A 20,528-nucleotide genomic window follows, 5' to 3' on the forward strand; every position below is an offset into this window, starting at 1 on the left:
GATCAGTCAGTTCCGTACATTCGTTGTGCAGCCAGCTCATGACCACTGTTGCCTCCTAATCAGCATCACTGTCCCTGGGATTCAGCCGCTGTACTAGACTAGCCTGCAAGCATCAGCGTTGGCCTCTGTGTGCAGCCAGTTCAAGCGCAGGTGGCTCGGAGATTCACTGAAATTCATCAATGACGTCAGTTGCACTGTGTACATATAATAATCGATTGTTGCAGTAGTTTTTAATAGTTTTTACAGCTCATTGTGTAAAATGATCAGTGTTGCAGTAATTGTGATGCTCTTTGCATGAAAAAAATGTGTTCCATTAAAATTTCACTTTTTCTTGGTGAATTGTGACATTTCCTTAAAAAGTGTGGCAAAAAAGTATTTGGTGTCTGGGTCTGCATTAACCCCTCAAGTATGTGGCGGTTAAAGGGTTAATGACTGATATAACTGGACTCCAAGGGATATTTAGTGACTTGGATATGTTCTTGTCTTCATCACCTGATGTGTATTTTTCAATTACCTTTTCACTGAATTCCTTGGAGTGTTCATTTTCTATTAATTTTGTTGGCTTAGGCAAAGACACTGACTCACCACTAGATGGCCCCTCCACATACAGGGGCATTTAAACTACTATTAACAGACAGATGAACTGAATTCTGGGACTTCTAAAGCCAACTTGCTGCACCAGTGATGATTTTAACATATCATATTAAAAAAGAGTGTGAATTCTTATGCAATCAGATATTTTATATTTGTAATTATTTAAAGAAAACTTTGCAGAGATTAGTTTTATTCAGATTTTAGAAGTATCTAAAACACCAAATTAACTCCACTGTGTTTCATGTCGTATAACAATAAAATGTTAAAATCTTTAAGGGGGTGAATACTTTTATATGCACTGTTCATTGTAAATATATATTTACTTTCAGTAAATTAGAGTAGGGGAAGCACTTTCAGTACCCACTCTTACTGTTTCCCTCACAGTCGGCAGGACAATTTCCGGAAGGTCCCCATGGTCACTTTCTGCCAACAGACGCTATATATATATATAGGGGGCACATCAGCTCTCCAAATCTGATACAGACACATGTAGGCAAAAGTTCCAGCACAACACATGCTTTTATTCAGCCATTAGAAACATTTCCCAATAGTTTCCCACCAGCCAGCACACATTATAAAGCACAATAATACCATACAGCACTTTCTCTTCTTAGGCTTTCTTTCTCTCTTTCTCTCCTTCTGCCTCCACTCCTCCTCCAGCAAGCTTCGTCCTCTTCCTCCCAACTCTGGGCCCTGGAGCAGTGGCAAGTGGATCCTTTTATTCTTCACCCAGGCACACTTCTGGTGGCCCGTTAGCATGGTCCAGAAGCACTTCCAGGTGAGGCAAAGCCGACTGTAGTAGGGCTCTGCATCCCTATGCAGAATCCCCCGGCGGCACCCATGGAATCCAACAGGGCTGTCCCACACTCTGTCTCCCATGAAGCCCTGTGGAAATCTGCGGTGCCGCAGCAACCCAGGTGGGTTTCCATCTAGCGCTCCAGAGGAGGTAGTGTCCTGTGCTTATTCTCTCCCCTGGTCCTTCTACTGCATTGGCAAGGTGAGGGCCCTGCCCATTCACCACAATATACTGTATATATATGTGTGTATGTTTGTGTGTGAACATATTTTCTCACATGAATACTCGCAGTGTTTTTTAAAGTTTTATAACTGAGACCCCTGGAGGGGATACTAGTCCGTTAAAAGTCTACACGCACCCTGGTCACTTCAGAAGGAGATAACCTAACCTGCACATGTCAAAAAAAAAAACACAATGTGAAATGTATACGTTAATAGCTGTTATTTTATGAATATGTATTTTATTTTGTAGTCTGTTATGTAATGGATTATTAACTGCTTGAAGCATTAACATCCCACAAATTGATCATTTTTACGAAGGTTCTATTAGCAAAAGATGAGAAAGAAAAATAACATTCAAATAAGCACTGCACTGTAATAAACACGGCCGAAAGGTTATTGTGAGAGACATACAGTAAATGCCGCATTGTCTGTTTGCATTATTACGGTATTTGGAGATGTGGGAGAATAACCAGAGTGCTTGGACCGAAATCCTGGCACAGGGAAAATCTTTAAGTACTACATGGATATTTGACTTGTGATATTAACCCAGGATGCTGACAAAGTGGAAGCACTAACTCTGTGCTACCTTTCCACCCAATATATATTGTGAACGCTGGCCCGGACACACACATATGAACATCATTGTTTCACCCAACACACCCTTTATTTACAATATTTACAATGTTTTTCGTGCACTCCCCAGTGCCTCTTGCACCGTTCCCCAAGGTCCAGGCCTCACAGTCTCTCACACAGTCCTTTATGTCCTTCTCCTCCCGGCCCCTTAAATAGGAACCCGGATGGGCTCCAGCTGCTCCCCGGCACTCCTCCTCAGACACCCCCCAGTGTGGCGGAAGTGCTGGCTGCGCTCCCGGAAGCCCTCCAGGTGTCCCCTGTCTTCTTACCCCCAGCACTTCCTGGTGTGGCGGAAGTGCTGGGCTCCAGGGTTGTTCCAGGGTGGCCACAGGTCCCTACAGGGCTGGGCTTCCAAGCCCTTTACCCGTGGCCCCCAACATAAACAGGGCGATCGCCCCCACGCGGTCTGGAGGAGGTACAAGCCCTCCTCCGGTCCTCCTGATCGTCCTGGCCCGGCTCCAGCCTCGGCCGGAAGCCACAATATACATATGTACATTACCCATATGACTGGAATTTCAGCCATTTTAAAATCAATTCTATTTTGAGCTCTCGTCTGAAAAGACACATCTGCAACTTGTTGCATGTATTTCATACTCCCAACTGTTGTAATTATATGGGAACACCAGGGTGGTGTCCCATCTCTTTGAAGTTGTCTTATCTCCTCCTTATATCTTATATATAAATGTCTACTCCAGCCTGGAAGTACAAGGTGGCCCGGAAGTGCAAAGCTACAGCATGAAGCTCAAAGAGTCGGTAAGGTGGTCTGAAGTTAATGACTCGGATGAAGAAATAAGTGTGAGGCTATGGCATGAAGCTGAAAGAAAGCGACTCCACTTCCAACGTGAAACCGCAGAGGAAAGACAAACTCATTTAGCCACTAATACACAAGCAGGGTGAGCACATCCGCAAAACGATGCATTTCAATTTTTTTGTGACGATTTCAATAGTTTCTAGGAGCCCGGGCTTTTTACAGTACGGGCTTACAGAGCTAGTATGGGTGCACTAATGCTTTTTCTCCTTCACCAGCAGATCCCCTGAAGGGAAGCTCCTCTAAATCTACATCCAGTTCCTCCACAGACTCCAGTTCCAGACTACAACTACAACCAGGCTCTGACATCACTTCCGGCAACGCAATAGACATGCCTCTTCCTCCACTTCCTCTATAAAAACCCAACCTCTTCAGCTCCCCAACTGTCCCATTTTGAACACAGTCTTTTATGATTACTCTGTTTGAGATTCTCTTTTCTCTGAGTTGTCAAGTATACAGGGTGGATCCCCAAATTTGTTTGATGTCTTTTGATGAGAATATATATATTCAAGGCACTATGGACTTGATTGAACCACTTTCAGTGCAATTTGTCTCTGTGTGTGAGCATGCTGACCTGTAGACCTGATGACTCAAAAGCAAATCATTGAGTCCAAATGTAGAATAAAATAAATTTTATTCTGAAATTGTTTACTGTAGATTTTACTCCAAATTTTTTATTTTTTATGAAAATGTAGTAGTAGAGGTACTAGTAGTAGTAGTAGTAATCCTAGTAGTATTACCAGTATTGTCACAGACAACTTATGTTCTAATCACAGAACCATTTGAGAAGAGACTACATTTTTTTAAGTTAGATGTAATTATTCCACTTCATTCCCCTAATAAAACAGTGACCTGCAATATTTTACTGCCAGTTGCACCTTTGTGGATAAAACCATGTGCTGGACACATTCGATTTTTATGTGAACATTGGCTAGCCTTGCTGCCTCTTTGTTCCCCAAGAGAAAGGAGTTCAGTTGTGAGCCCTTCTATGAGACACTTGCTTGTTTGTGACTTGGCTGCATGGACTTTCTTCTCAAATGACAGACATGTAAGTTAGTCTGAGTGGCTTATCTTAACTCACCCAGTGCTGCAGTGTATGGGACTGATCCTCAGGGTTATGATTGTTAAAGAAAATTGAAACAGTGGAAAAAATAATTGTTTAACTAAAATAAAAATGAAGTAAATTAACCTGCGGAAAGCAAAAGTAAACTAATAACAGCCAGTATCATAAAGTTAATAAAAAATACTAACAAAATGAATATCCATTTACATTTTAATTTCAGCACTAAAAAGAAAAGAGCTAACAGTTTGTTCACTTTATTTATCTAATTTAAGTTAAATTATCTTAAAATAATAACATTTTCGATATAACGTAGCTTTTTCAAGCTATGTTGATATAATTATCTTGGATGTCACATTAACACAATTCAATTATGCTGAAAAAATCCTTAAATTATTTTCTTTAAGCAGAAGCAGTAGGGTGTTGTACTGTGTTATTCATTATGGATGCAATGAGAAGTCAAGCAAAATGACGCCTTTTATTGGTTAACTGAACAGATTGCAATATGCAAGCTTTCAAGGCAACTCAGGCCACTTCTTCTTTACAACCTGCCTCAAACGTTTGCATATAGCAGTCTGATCAGTTAGCTAAGAAAAAGTGTCTTTTGCTTGACTTTAAATAGGACCGTAATCAGCCTCAGAGACTGTTATCTCTACTCGCCTATCTTATATTAATGTTACTCAAAATACTAATAATAATACTCAAAAATTATATTCCCATTTTCACTATACACAGTTACATTTAGTTGATTTAACTTAAAATAATCAAATTTTATGTATATAACTACCCTATACTGGCTGAGAGATCTGCCCATTTTGTTGCATTTTGGTCCATGGGATCCCCACACCTTTAGATGGAAAGAAAGTTGCTAAATTGATTTTTACTGAAAGATGTGTGTTTTGTATTGTTGTTGAAGATGATTTTTTATTTTTTTGATACACTGGCAAATTTTTTGCCCACCCTTCATCCGGAAAACATCTTTTTCTTTTCTTCTTGTACAACAGAATTATTGTTATAAGCAAACCTACCATATATATTTGCGTTTAAGTTCTCCCGCGGATAAGTCAGGGCTTGATTTTACTGTATAATTTCCGGTATTTTATAATGTCGGTCGTATAAGTCGAATGCAGAAAACTCACGCTATTGGTCCAAGAGATTATGATATGCTAATGCCCACCTGAGAGTGTGGGCACAGAGCACACAGCCTTTTTTTTCTATGTATTGTGCCTACGTGACCACACGGTAATACCAAACTATTCTGAAGTGACGTTTGCACTGTTTTGTGTTTTTTTGTATCTCACATCCTCATACACCTTTATCGTAACAGCATCCCTTATTTACGATGGAGTGTTAAATCAGAAGAAAATATGAAGCTGGTTTTAAAGTAAAAGTCGTTGAAGTGGCGAATGAAATTGGTAACTGCGCTGCTGCAACAAAATTCGATGTGTCTAATAAACTGATGTGAGACTGGAGGAGGCAAGAAGATGTAAAAAAAAAAAAAATTAAGTGTCACATTTTTGAACAGGCATTTAAGTTGGGGTCTGGTTTTATGATCAATTTTTTGTGTTTCAAGACCTGACTTATACGCAAGTATATACAGTTCTTATATTTATTACAATTCAGAAGACATTTTAAAAAATAAATGATAATAAATCAAATATAATACACCCTAAATAAATTATAGTTAATAATTTAGTGATGTTCATTTAAAAAAAAAAGCATACTGTTAAACATAATGTTGTTTTTTTTTTTTCATGAGCCATGATGGTTTAATATAATATAACTGGGTTAACAGAACATTAAAAACTTGTGTTATTTCAGCATGGATTGATTAAGTATATTAAGCATAATTAAATATATATATATGCATGCAATAGATGTACATTTTTGTATCTACAATTCCATTTTTTTCAGTGAAAAAAATCTGAAGTCAGTCTGTGTTACTGTGTAGCAAGAGTCGTTTTAAAATTAGGAGTGTTTAATAAACCTGTTATCATCTATTCATGGTTCTTTAAATTAAAACAAAACTGAATGTCATTATAAACAATACTGAACATCCTCTCTCTCACACACTAATAGTGAGCTCTTTCAGCCAAAAACTAATTCACCAGAAGTGTGTCAGGAAATGAGATGGGAGCTTCTTTATACCAAGGCAATACGCCTGTATAATACCTGACTGGGATTGGGTCCGCCAAGTCAGATGTTTTCTTTTCTTTCTTTTTAAATTGTTCTTCCTTTTTAGTCATACTGGCATGTTTTCAGACCATAGTGTCAGTAGATGGATTGGGAGTGCATAGGGGGTCATGAGATCGCTGGAAAGGGGTGTCTGGCACTCCCAATATTTTTACAAAAGGATGAAAGTCCAAGTCTTTAGAGTCCTAGTGCCTTCTGTTTTGCTATGCGGTTGCAAGACATGGATGCTATCCAGTGACCTAAGATGAAGACTGGACTCCTTCGGTACTGTGTCTCTTTGGAGAATCGTTGGGTACCACTGGTTTGACTTTGTGTTGAACAAGTGGTTGTTCATGGAGTTCTAAATGAGGCATTGTAAGGGTGAGATTCCCCAAGGGTGATCTGGCTCACAGGATCCTCATTGTTGAGGACCTGAGTGGCTGAACCAGGCCAAGGGGATGCCCACATTACACCTGGCTATGGCAAATAGATGGTCATTTCCAAAGGGTGGCACTGGATCGTGTGTCTGCCTGGGGGTTTGCCAACCAGAATCCCAAGCTGTTTTGTCATGTGGTGGGTGTGGCAACACGCCGTACCAGTGCATGCTCCCCAACCTGACCTGACCTATAAAAAGGCAAATTTCCTTCTGGGGACAAATAAAGTTCTTTCTATCTATCTATCTATCTATCTATCTATCTATCTATCTATCTATCTATCTATCTATCTATCTATCTATCTATCTATCTATAAATTAGGAATCTTTCTGGAACCTTCATGGGGGTGCGTCTTAGTTTCCCATATGGCATCACTCTGAAGTACCAGTCTGGCAAAGTTATTTTTAAGAGTGTAGACCTGGAAGTTTTTGTTTTCTTAACAGATGGCATCATTCACATGTATCTGCCCATCAAATAATCTGATGCCTCATTTTTCCTCACATTTTTCCTTTCTCTAATTGGAGAGTGGAATGTGCTTGTGCAAATCTGTTGTTTACCTTGAGCAGGGAGCAAATGGCAGCCCCAGAAGTAGGCACAGAGCCAAATTATATCCGAGTATGGGAAACATAAGCTACATTTATTACTTCCACATTCTTCCTTTACTTGATCACTCTGTAGACTTTAATAAACTTCCAAGTATTTATTGTCAGTTGCATATATTTTATTGATTATTAACAAATAGTAAAAGTAACATAAGAGAAAAGTAATTTACATTTAGCCTTGTTTTCATTGCATACAATTTGAGATTGCCATTTTCTTAAAAAGCACTTGAAAGCCACTCAGACCCTGTATGAGATACAAGGTTCTCTGGTCTGATGAAATAAAACATGAACTGTTTGGCTTCAAATTGAAGTATCACTGGAAGAAACAAGACGCCGCTCATCACATGCATGATATCATTACAACAGTGAAGTGTGGTGGTACCTGCATCACCATGTTTTTGGTGTTGTCTTTCAGTAGCAGGGTCTTGGAGTCTAGATAGGGTTGAGGAAAAGCTGAACAAAGCAAAGTCCCAAGTTATCCTTAATGCAAATCTGCTCCAGAACTCTATGGACCTCAGACTGGGCTGAAGGTTCACTCTATGCAGAATGCAAAGACATAACAGGAGTGGCTTAGGGACAAGTCTGGGGATGTCCTTAAGTGACCCAGCAAGAGCCAAGATTTGATCCCAATCAAACATCTATGGAGGAACCTGGTTATACTGTAGCTGTCCACTGACGGTCTCCATCCAACCTGACAGAGTATGAGAAGATCTGCAGGATCAGCCAGGATTTCCTACTTCAGCAAATTACTGAGTAAAGGTTCTGAATACTTGTGTCAATGTGATATTTCAGAATTTATTTTCAATAAATTAGCAAAGATAGTTAGAATCCTGGTTTTGCTTTGTCATTCTGGCGTATGATTGAATTTAAATGATTTTAGAGGTAACCTGCAACATAACAAAATGTTTAAAAAATTAAAGGTTCTGAATACTTTCTGAAGGCACTGTGGGTTGTCTTCTTAAAATAATTCAGGGTCATGAGGTTGAGGGGAACTGAATAACCTTGACATCATTTTTGAAAAAATAGAGGCCACCAAAATTTAACTTGTATTAAAAAAATTAAAGAAGCCCACTATGTTGTTTGCATCAGGTCTATCTACTCGATTGTGTGAAATAAGAAGTGCACTGAAACGTAACCTCTTGTTTAAGAATTTATTAAAATCTAAAAAAAAGATACAATTAAAACTAAAAAGATATTACTGTTTGAAAAAAAATTAAAATTAAACTATTAGAAACTGAAATAAAATTGAAGATGACTACGCAATTATGAAGGTGAACAGAAATAAAAATTAATTGAAATAATTAAAATAAGATAACGATTGGTACCCTGCATTGCTATGATCATTATAATCCCAGTTTCCAACAACCATAAACTGGATTTTGCAAATGAATGACTGAACACTACTGTGGATGGTATGGGGATGCAGTAATTATGTCCAGTGTCATGGCCAGGCTAGCTCCATGTTCAAGTTGTTTTATTTAAATATTCTATTTGTTGGACTCCGCCAGGGCTGCCCTTTCTCACCAATTCTGTTCATAACTTTTATGGACAGAATTTCTAGGTGCAGCCAGGGTGTTGAGGGGATCCGGTTTGGTGGACTCAGGATTGGGTCACTGCTTTTTGCAGATGATGTTGTCCTGTTTGCTTCATCAGGCTGTGATCTTCAGCTCTCTCTGAATCGGTTTGCAGCTGAGTGTGAAGCGGCTGGGACGGAAATCAGCACCTCCAAATCCCAGACCATGGTTCTCAGCTGGAAAAGGGTGGGGTGTCCTCTTAGGGTTGGAGGTGAGATCCTGCCCCAAGTGGAGGAGTTCAAGTATCTTGGTGTCTTGTTCACGAGTGAGGGAAGAATGGAGCGTGAGATCGACAGGCGGATCAGTGTGGCGTATGCAGTAATGCGGGCTCTACATTGGTCTGTTGTGGTGAAAAAGGAGCTGAGCCGTAAGGCAAAGCTCTCAATTTACCAGTCGATCTACGCTCCTACCCTCACCTATGGTCTTGAGCTATGGTTAGTGATCGAAAGAACGAGATCGCAAATACAAGCGGCTGAAATGAGTTTCCTCCGCAGGGTGTCTGGACTTTCCCTTAAAGATAGGGTTGAGAAGCTCAGTCATCCAGGAGGGGCTCAGAGTAGAGCCGCTGCTCCTCCGCATCGAGAGGAGTCAGATGAGGTGGCTCGGGCATCTGATCAGGATGCCTCCCTGGTGAGGTGTTCCGGGCACATCCAACCAGGAGGAGGCCGCGGAGAAGACCCAGGACACACTGGAGAGACTATGTCTCCCGGCTGGCCTGGGAATGTCTTGGGATTCTCCTGGAAGAGCTGAAAGAAGTGGTCGGGGAGAGGAAAGTCTGGGCCTCTCTGCTTAAGCTGCTGCCCCTCGGATAAGCGGAAGAGGATGGTTGGATGGATGGATTCTCTTTGTGCTCATTTGTATTGTTTTGAGGTCTACTGATTATTCAGTGCTGCTCCTTCATTATGAGCTCCTCAAATTTTACCATAACCACATAAATGAATGTTTACTCACACTGGCAATAGAGATCAAGTCCAGTTGCCACTTTGGTTCTTTGATTCTCTACATGGCCTTTAATGCCATACCTATGCCTATTGCAACATGGTAATCTTTAAAATTAAATATACTATATAAATATATATTCAGAAAGTGTTCAGATCTCTTTACTTTAAGCATTACTTTATTGTGTTGTAGATTTAATTTTTGCCATATTTGCCCACCATTATACCCTCAATAACTCATAAGGACAAGGTTTGTAAATTTATTACAAAGGAAAAGCTGAAATCTGCCATTCATATAAATATTCAGACCCTTAATTCAGTACTTTGTAGAAGCCCCTTGCCAGTAATTACCATTTCAGACCTTCATTTAAAATTAAGCACAATAAAGCCTGCAGAAAGTGAAGAGGTCTGAAAAGTTTCTGAGTTCACTGTATTCTCTGTGGCCAATTTATTAGGCTCACCAGCTGATTAGTAGACGTAGACTGCAGATGCAGCTTAAATAAATCCGTATGGCATACAGACACGATCACGATGCTTAGATTCAACATTAGAATGGGTAGACAACTTTGACCACTGTGATATTGTTGGTGCCAGTCATAGTGGCTTTAGCACTTCATAAATAACTGTCCCCCTTCCATTTTAATGAATGGCAGTCTTTTGAATTAAAAAAATCAACCAATGAGCAGCAAGAATTTCTTCTTTTGCTTCTCTTAATTTATAAGCAAATGTAACATTAAGATCAAGATAAGATTGGAGAGCTTCTGATAAGAAAACAAATATACAGCAGCTAAAGCCTTGGCCTGTCTTATTCATCCTACTGACTACACCATTTGTCATAGCTTAAGTATTAATGGAATTTGTAAAACAACTGAAAAGGTATTTTGTACCTTTGTAGCCTTAGATTATTACCTGTTAGTTGGAGTGCTTGTTGTAATGAAAGGTTGTCATTTTATTTTTTTTAGTAACATTCAGCTTTTTGCCTAGGTCATATTCATTTATGTCCTCCTCTTTCTTTCCCTTTCCTCGTACTAATGAGGGATTAGTGAGCAATTCTTCAAAGCAAACAAGTGTTTTTTTTTATAGCACCTGGTGTCTCCTTGTATTTTCTACCATCCTGTGACTACATCTGAAAAAGAAACATTTCTGTCTTATATATTTACGCCGTATACCTTATGTGTGTGTATGTATGTCGGTGTATGGATGGGTAATATGACATATTAGATGAGTCTTATATACTGTATGTCTTGGAAGCATGAAGCTTATGTTATACATTTGGTAACTGTTCTCCTTTTATAATAGGGATTGAGTTTGTCTCTATTCTTGTACAGAGCATTCTGGGAACATTTTGAAATATGATTTGAGGAAATACCCCAAGAGAGAACATCCACCTTTTTTGAGACAGGCATCTGAAATATGTCTTCCTGTCATGAATTTGTGAGTTTATAACTTACAAAAGACAAAGCAAATGTGTTCAGCTCACTAATTGAAAAAATCTCGCTTGTATATAACTAGCAAAATATTACCTACTTGCTTTGATATTACTTTTTGGCATTCATCCAGAGAACTGATTAAGCAATTCACATATCACAGTTTTATTTCTTCAAAATAGAATCCTTTCGGTGCCCAAGCTGTCATTCACACAAATAAAATATGTGCAAATAAACTTACTGAACTGTACAGATATGAATGTATAAAATATCTTTAACTTTCCCTGTCAACATTTTTCATGACACAGAATCAGCATGAGGTTTCCAGTTTCCATGGAAACTAGTCCCAGCTCTATGCTTTTCTTCTTTCTTTGGACTACATATTACATTGTATAGGGAAACATACACACAGACATAAAAAAAAATGTTTACTTTTGTTGCAGAAAATGCAAATGATGACACAGATAAATACACTGCTGTAGAATATTTATGTGCACATAATACCCTTGAATAAAGAATAAATGCTCTTTGTATTTAAAAGGTGAAAAGCAGTACCCATGGACTGTAAAGCATAATAAATTTCTAATGTAAAAGAAAAGTAGATCCATTACTTATGTGGAAATAGATCAGCTCAGTGAAATGTCCCTTGTATTTCAACAGTTGACATGCTGCTAACAGTTGTATAGCTGAAGATGTTGCACGATCAAAGTGGGACAAATTAAACCATATCTTTTTGGTAAGGTTGTCTATTCTATTGTCTAAAGAATGTGTAGCCATCTACACCAAGCCAAGAATAAAAAATAATCTAAATGAAAAAAAAGTATTTGAAAAAAAAAGGATAATACATATTAAAATGAAATTTGACACAAAATACAGCAGCGTTGTATTTCTGGGGGTAAACAGGACATGCTATGTGTTGTCAGGCATTTATGTCAGAGGGTCACCTTCTAGGATCATCAGAGGAAAGCACTACCACCGTGGGACACAAGAGGGTGCAATCTCTGTTTTGTCTCCCTTTCCTCCCACAGCTCAACTTACTCCGCCCCTTTTGGGCCAGAAACTATGAAAACAGGGCAGTCAGGAAGGAGGCGTCTCTTTTAGGAGCAGAGCTCCGATCCTAAAACTTGACCACTTTTTGCACCCAGAGACCACACCAGTTTAGGACACCAATTAGCTTAGCCACCTGGCCATCTACTCACATTGAGTAATTAGAATTCTAGCAGGAAGAGTATCTATCCATCCATGTTGCATTTGATACTGAATTCACTTTGCTTCTGTTTTAGGAATATTAGAATTCTTAATTTTAATATATAATGCATGAATAAAAGTCTAAACCTTTCCCTGCTGCTTGTTTTGCTGCTCTGCCTTGTCACGTCAAATTATAGGTACAAGAGCAAGGGGGAAGTATTTAGCCACAGCAGCTGTCAGCCCTGACAGTGACCATAAGTGGAGCTGTAGATTACAGATGCATCTTTGTGACAGGCTGGTAAGTGTGAACACGCAAGGCCCATCAGTGGGGATTTGGGACACCATATTCAGGTCTATGTGAAAATAGGATCACCTTGAGATCCTTGAATGATGAAACACTTAGCATCGTTGGTCCCATTTCCAGTCTGAACAGCTGGAGTGTACCGGTGACTCCAAGCCAAAGGTGGGCACTGAGTGAAAGTGAGCTCAGCTGATGTCACCAGGAAGCACATAGCTTGCAGTGTTTAGAGGATGTCCCTAAGCACACGGTGCATAGGAGTGTCCCTGTTGCTCACAGAATAAGAGGAGCTGCTTTGTAATCCAGACATCGTCTGTGAACGGCAGGCCATCAGCAGTTGGCAGTATGCAAATGTCTGATGTGGTGTGATTCTATGATAAAACACTACACTCTACTACAATAAATTTTGATCATCATCTTTCTCCAAAACTGTGTTACCACAAAAAATTACAGCAGACAGAAATCTCCTTCAGTGCCATTAATTGACATCTAGAGGCTATCCTAATGCTAAAGTAAATTCCTAAGAGCATTTAGTTAATGATAAAGTTCTCAGATTTGAACGATTACTTGTTATGCTGACTTCCCTGATATAAATTTTTCCAGATAAAACCATTTCTAATAGCACTGTAACCTTTCTTTAAACCCTGGTGAATACTTCTTTTATTTAACTCGTTCTATTTTCATGATACTATAAAGATTTTTTCATGTTTGTTATTCCATTTACATTTTACAAATACAGCACCATGTGTTTCTTTCTAGCATCCCAAGTTCAAATTCCATGCTCCATCATTGCTCCTGCAAGAGTACTGGTATTGTTGTTTTTTTCTGGTAACCCCAAACACGTTCATATAAAGTTAACTGGCAACTGCAAATTGGCCCTGTGTGACTGTGGGTGTATGCATGAATGGGCCCTGTGATGGACTGGCACCCTGTACAGGGCAGTGGTGTTAATAGGGGGTGGCTTTGGTCCCTGGTATCAAGCATCTTGCTCTTGATCAAATGGAACTCCCCTGCCTACCTGTCCAATGAAGTTTGGCTTTTTTAGCCCCTGATCTTGGAGACCCCAGCCCAAGTTCCTCTGATTCAGTGTTCTAACAATGCTCATAGACAGTGCAAAAACTCCATGGGTGAACTTCCTCCCAGTGAGGTAATGGCTTTATCAGACGGGTGGGCTAAGCCCCTAATAAGTGCTGAAGCTAGCAACACATTTGGTACAAGGTTGTTTTCTGCCTTGCACCCAGTGCTACCAGGATGGGCTGTAGCCCTGCAACCTTTGAATTAGACTAAGCAGCCCCAATCAAAGCCTCCATTGACTCTGTGAAGATCACAGCATTGTTGGTAAAGTCAAGATGAGTGAATCTTTCTTTACCAACAGGTGCCCAACAGCTGCTAGACCCCACGACCCTGCCCAACTCCCAGTCCATTCAAGCATTGATCAAGGTAGGAGCAGAACACACCCCTGATGAACCTCAGAATCAACTGGGAAAAACATAGACATCCTGCCTCCACTCTACACAGCACTCACAGTTCCAGCATACAGGACACAGAAGGACACGGTCTCCTAACAAAAAAAGACTCTGCTCTGCCCTTTCTTATATAGTTGTTATGTGTTATAGACCAGTCCTGTCTGTAATTGAACTCCAACTTCCTGTAGCAGCAAGTCACCTCGACATCCTCATCCTGAATAGTGACCAGACATAGAGGCTCTTTGATGCAGAGAACATTTTGCTGATGTTAAGGTGAAGACAATTCTCTTTGCACCAAGGAATGAAGTTCTCCACCTGACCCCTCTGTCTCATCCCCCTTTGTCAATACATGCCATTAGTGCAGAAGCATCTGAGAATTTGTGCAAGTGACATGACCTGGTATCATGTTTATAGTCTGAGGTGTACAAAGTGATGAGACTGTTCTCCACTGAAGAATCTGAGATTTTCATTCAAGTCTCCTGTTGTGCAATCCAGCTATATCATTTTTCACTGTTTAATATCTTTCCCTAAAACAGTAGTAGTAAAACACCTCAAGACATTATCAGTATATATTACTGATTACAGTTTTTTTATTTTTATTTAATGATTTGGTGGTCAGCTTAAATTAAAATTAGTAGAGACACGTGACATGAAATTCATTATAAAACTGGCCCATAGATCTAACACCTAACATTTGTACTCATGTCATGCCAATTAGCCTACATTGCCATCCATTTGTCAATTTGTTTTGTCAATGTGTTGCATTTAATACAGTGCAATAGTGAATCGAACCTATCCTGTCAGCACAATTTGTAAAGATGTTTGTAACTTTTATTATTCTTATACCCTAAGCTTGAGGAGGAGGCATCTTGCATTCTTAGAATTTGTTAGAGTTCTCTTCACCTCATCGTACAAAATGAGCTGGGAGCACAACAGCAAACCACTAGAATGGGGACGGAGAACTTCGAAAGCTTCAGAGTCTCTTCTTCTCTCTTTGGTCTTAGGAAAGGTCAAGAGGGCATCCTCTTATGGGGATATAAAGCTGGGTAAGTGTAAACAGGAGCTAAACAAGTTCACTTGTGCTCAGAAAGACAGAGCTCCGCTTGAGGAACCGATCAGTTCAATTATTTCTGGAACAAATGCTTTGATATAATTAATTCACCCAGAAGGCATTTGTTTCATTATGAATGTGTTGCTCTGCTGTTTGGACAGACAGAGAGAGAACTCACTCTAAATTCAATTGAAAGTGTGCTGAATAAAACAATTAACATTGTACTTTAAAAACCTATTTAAAGAGTTTGTATCTTGGTGTGCTGAGCACCCCTTACTGGATGTATATTCAGTTTAGCAGCAGCAGTGATTGCAATTTTAGTGTAACCCTGGGAATGAGTAAAAGCATATGGTTAATGGATACATTACCTTTATTGAGATTGGCACTAATAACTTAACATGAATGATTTTGCTTCCTGAACACTTCTGGGTATATCTCATTTTGTGAGTGCAAAAATCGCCTTTAGATTTCATTGCAAGCTCCTATTTTTGAGATATTCTCTCATATTATAAGTATAATATATATGTATAAAATTCTAAGCCTAAAAGTGCCACGATTTTATGTGACATCTTTATGCCATGTTTTCTGTCATGCTTTAAATCGGGCTTATTTTAAAACCTACATATATATGTTTGGTATCATTCTTTTCAAAATATTTTGAACTTTAATGTGATGCTGTAAGATTTTCAGATTCTTATTATGTTTTTAAATTATAAACTAAAATATCAAGAACGTCCTACGAGACAAGACTTTGTGCCAAGAGATTTAACCACGCCCGGGGCCGGAAATAAAAGAGAAAGAGTAGATGACAAAGACAGCTGCTGTACAGGCTTTTAAATGTTTGAAGCACCACGAGAGATGCAGATCATGTGGCACGGCAGCAGCATCAAGCCAGCAGCTCATCAAGCAAAGAGGAGGTAAAAAAAAATACTGGATTTGTTTCCCATTGCAACTCTGTTTAAGAGGGGGTTTCAAAGGAGCAACCACATCTCCTTGGGGTGCATTCAGCCCCCCGTCTTTACAACACAAGCAGCAGAGACACAAAGTGGCTGGCGCATAGCGTAGGCCAGCTAGGTTGACAAACGAACTGAGCAGGAAGTGAACCCCCAGTATCTATATACTGTATATATATACATACTGTATATACATATATATAAATATATATATATACATATAGATATATACTGTATATACAGTACAACAACTACAACTTGAACATTTGTGTGATCTAATAGTAGTAACACGGCTACTAAAAATGCAGCTAGGGTATCCCAAGTATCTGTGCTAAAGAGATTTGTTATAATAAAATACACCGGCTGCTCCATAAGCATTTAGTTCCAGTACAAAAAAGTGTCAACACAACAAAGGTATTTTTACCTCCACTTTATACAAAATGGGCTAATAAAAAACTCTGTGAAAACGATGAACAAGGAAAATGAAGGACTGCAATATTGAAGACAGATGTATGCACGTACCAAGCTTTCACTTAAATGCTCTACCCTGTAAAACAACAGACAGGAAGTAGAAAAATATTTTGGGGTCCACCCTGTATATTGTGAACAATTCCACCAAAAAACAATTTAACTCCAGAGTAGTGTCTGGGTCAGTGTTCAACTAGGGACAGACAGGGAAGGAAGGTGCTTGGCTTTTATAGTTGTGGGAGAGGAAGAGGCGGGTCTGTGAGGGATCAAGTCGGAAGTGAGGTCAGGGAAGGCATGTTCAGGAAGGGAATGCAGGACCTGGTGAAGTTTTAGGTGGGCTTCTGTTGAGGAGATCTGCAGAAGAGGAAGAAGAAAGGTTTGTACACTTCGTCAATCCCTGCCCTCATTTTCTGCCCTTGGTTAAGCCCTTAAGTCTGCCTCCCAAGCACAAGTGTGTGACAACTCACAACTGCCTTTAAGTTATGCCTTGTGCCAGTACAGTGAGAGATAAGGAAGTTTAGTTATAGTTAAGCGGAAGTACGTGTCCTTTAAACACAGCTGTTGACACCTCACAGGGAACTCTTGCTTCAACAGTACGGGAATATAATTAATATTCACCATAACAGCAATCTTTAAAATGTATAAACTGTCATGACTGAAAACAAAGACACATTTAAGAAAAGGGGAGAGATGAAAGAATGGCACAGGCGAGATGGTGAAGTGAAAGGATCATGGTGCTGTTTTGGAATATCGAAACAAAAAGAATGGGTGAGGTGTAGAATGAGACTTTTTCGGGGTGTTCTGGTGGGTGAGTCAGTATGGTGGGGGTATACAGTATATAGTGTCATCCTAGAGCTTTATGCTAAATGCAGTTTAGGTGATCGTGTACAACTGGTTGGTACCTCATCATGTGTTTGCAGTTATGCTGTACATTGAATCTACAATAAATCTGTAACATGCCTCATTGAGGACAAACTCATTCTCTTAACACTACTATAAAATGGTTCAATCAACTTCAATCTACTGATAGTGTGAAGGACGCACTTGTTTAACCATTGAGAAGTGCAAGAACACTAGAAAATACAAAAAGAATGAGAATGGCTAAGCAGATTTTGGTGTTTTGTATATCAGTTGGCAGCATTAAACCTTTGAGACTGGACTGTTCACCTAATTCCAAGATTTATCCTATCACCCAAAAAAGTACAAATAGTACGTACATTTTTAGAAATAATTTAACCGAACCCTTTTGCACTCACTTTATTGAACTGTTAAATGAAAACTGGGACTTCCTGAACAAACACATTTAAAACAATGCATTGTTAATGGTAGAGCTTACTTGAAAAAACATTTTTAAAAAAAGTTATTTAAGGCAATGCAAATTGATTGATTATTTTGTGATTACTGTATATACTCGCGTTTAAGTTCTCCCACGGATAAGTCAGGGATTGATTTTACTGTATAATTTCCAGTATTTTATAATGTCGGTTGTATAAGTTGAATGCCGAAAACTCACGCTATTGGTCCAAGAGATTATGATATGCTAATGTCCACCTGAGAGAGTAATGATGGAGGAGTAACCATCAACAAGCTCAATTTAAAGTTGTCCCTTGATTATATGTTAGCACCCCCTGTAAACAATGTGCTTGGGGACTGTCAGCTGACTTAAATTGTCACTTTTACTCACTGAACACCCCAGGTATATTTACAAATATGTTCTGGGTCTGCCCTTCTGTGTTTAGCTATTGGTCAGGGCTGTCTGATTTTTCTTACTTCCGTACTCTCTATTAGCATCTCCTTGCTTCCCTAACATGTTTCTACTTCTAGACTATTCATAACTTCATTTATCTATAATCCAGCAGAGGCTATTTGCTTTAGGGATACCGTATATACTTGTGTCTAAGTTTTCCAGCAGATAAGTCAGGGCTTGATTTTACCATATAATTTCCGGTATTTTATAATGTCGGTCATATAAGTCGAATGTGAACACCTCTTGCTATTGGTCTAAGAGATTATGATATGCTAACGCCTACCTGAGAGAGTAACCACGGAGCACACTGCCTTTTTTTTCTATGTATTGTGCCTATGTGACCTCTCAGTAATACCTGAACTATTCTGAAGCGATGTTTGCACTGATCTGTGTGTTTTGCATCTCACACCTTCATACACCTTTATCGTAAGAGCATCCCTTATCTACAATGGAGCATTCGATCAGAAGAAAATATGAAGCTGGTTTTAAATTAAAAGTTGTTGAAGTGTCAAAAGAAATTGGTAACTGTGCTGCTGCAACAAAATTTGATGTGTCTGAGAAGCTGGTGCAAGACTGGAGGAAGCAAGAAGATGTAAAAAATAAAAATTAAATGTCGTATTTTTGAACTGATGTATAAGTCGGGGTGTGATTTTATGATCGACTTTTTGGGTTTCAAGACCTGACTTATACGCGAGTATATACTGTACTTTGTTCCTCTTCTGGTGTCATACCTCTAGTGGCTAAATTAGGTGGGCATTCATACTACCCTTTAAAAAATCATCATATCCTTGTGGGCAGCATTGTAGCGGAGTGGTAGAGGTACTGCCTTGCATTAAGGAGGCTAGGGTTCTCATCCTGGGCCCTCACTGCATGGAATTTCCATGTTCTCCTCACATCTTTGTGGGTTTCCTCACACAATCCAAAGACATGCGGGTTTGGTGAAATGCCAATCCTAAATTGGCCTTGGTGTGGGTATGTTCACCTTGTTATGGACTGGTGCTCTGTCCAGCATTTGTTTTTGCCGTTCATGGTATGCTAGCTGGGATGGTCTCCAGAACCCCCCACGACTCTGGTTTGGATTATGTAGGATAGAAAATGACATGACATATCATCATGTTTTACCCATTATAAAGATAAATGGATTTCTCTCAACTTAACTGAACCTTACACTAAGCATTTTACACTGGCAGTGATATACCTCAGAAATCTATTCCCTGTTCTAAATGCTAATTATGGTTTTATTAACAAATTTTACTTTTCACTTTTCTTTTGTAGTAATATTCATGCGAAAATTATGATTGAATAAAAACAACATTTTTCACTGCTTTTTATTACATGGCTATTGTTCTTTGACTGTGTTTAGGTCTGCTGTCGTTGTGGTAATAATACTCTTCTTGTATCCCAGTATGGTATCTTATTTCTTATTTGGAACTTCCGATTAAAAAGTTTAAGAACTCCTGATATATAGAAAAAAATATTTAAAATAAAGAATTTCAGGTTTCCAGCATTTCTTGCTGCTTTCACTTTTGCCCTCTCCAATTCAGTGAAGTTCATCTGATCATCATAACTTCTGCCTGTTAAAATCAGTGACGCCATCAGCTTTGTTTTTACCAGGACATGATCCATTTCCTCAGTGACCCCTTTCTGTATTGACCTAGAAATTAAAGGATTATTGGGAAATAACTGTAAGGTTCCTAAAAAACTGCTTTTGTAATATTGAAAACAGACTTAATAAACTATATATATATATATATATATATATACATATATATATATATACAGTGGAACCTCGGTCGTGAATATATAATAATATATGATATATATATATATAGTCACACACGCGCGCTTAGGAAGCAGTCAACAAGTCCTCAGTTGAGCAAAATAACACATGATAAGGGGTTGTTTCATGATACTAATGCCTCTCTCTCTGACCTTGTAGACCTAAAGAAGACAATTAAACCCATTCCTAATATAAACATTAATCCGGAGAACGAACCACCTACCACTTCCTCATTCACATCGCTTCCGGCTCCTGGAGATGAAGTCACGTCCGGTCCCGCTCTGATAACGTCACTTCCGGCTCTTAATGATGACGTCA

The 20,528-nt window shown here is 39.1% G+C and overlaps 1 pseudogene; it reads right to left on the reverse strand.

Annotated features, from left to right (window-relative positions):
• The window catches only part of LOC120516114, a 154,876-nt pseudogene that overhangs the window by 92,151 nt on the left and 42,197 nt on the right, over nt 1–20,528 (reverse strand).

Source organism: Polypterus senegalus, chromosome 15, assembly GCF_016835505.1.
Source record: "Polypterus senegalus isolate Bchr_013 chromosome 15, ASM1683550v1, whole genome shotgun sequence".
In the NCBI taxonomy this organism is placed as follows: domain Eukaryota; kingdom Metazoa; phylum Chordata; class Cladistia; order Polypteriformes; family Polypteridae; genus Polypterus; species Polypterus senegalus.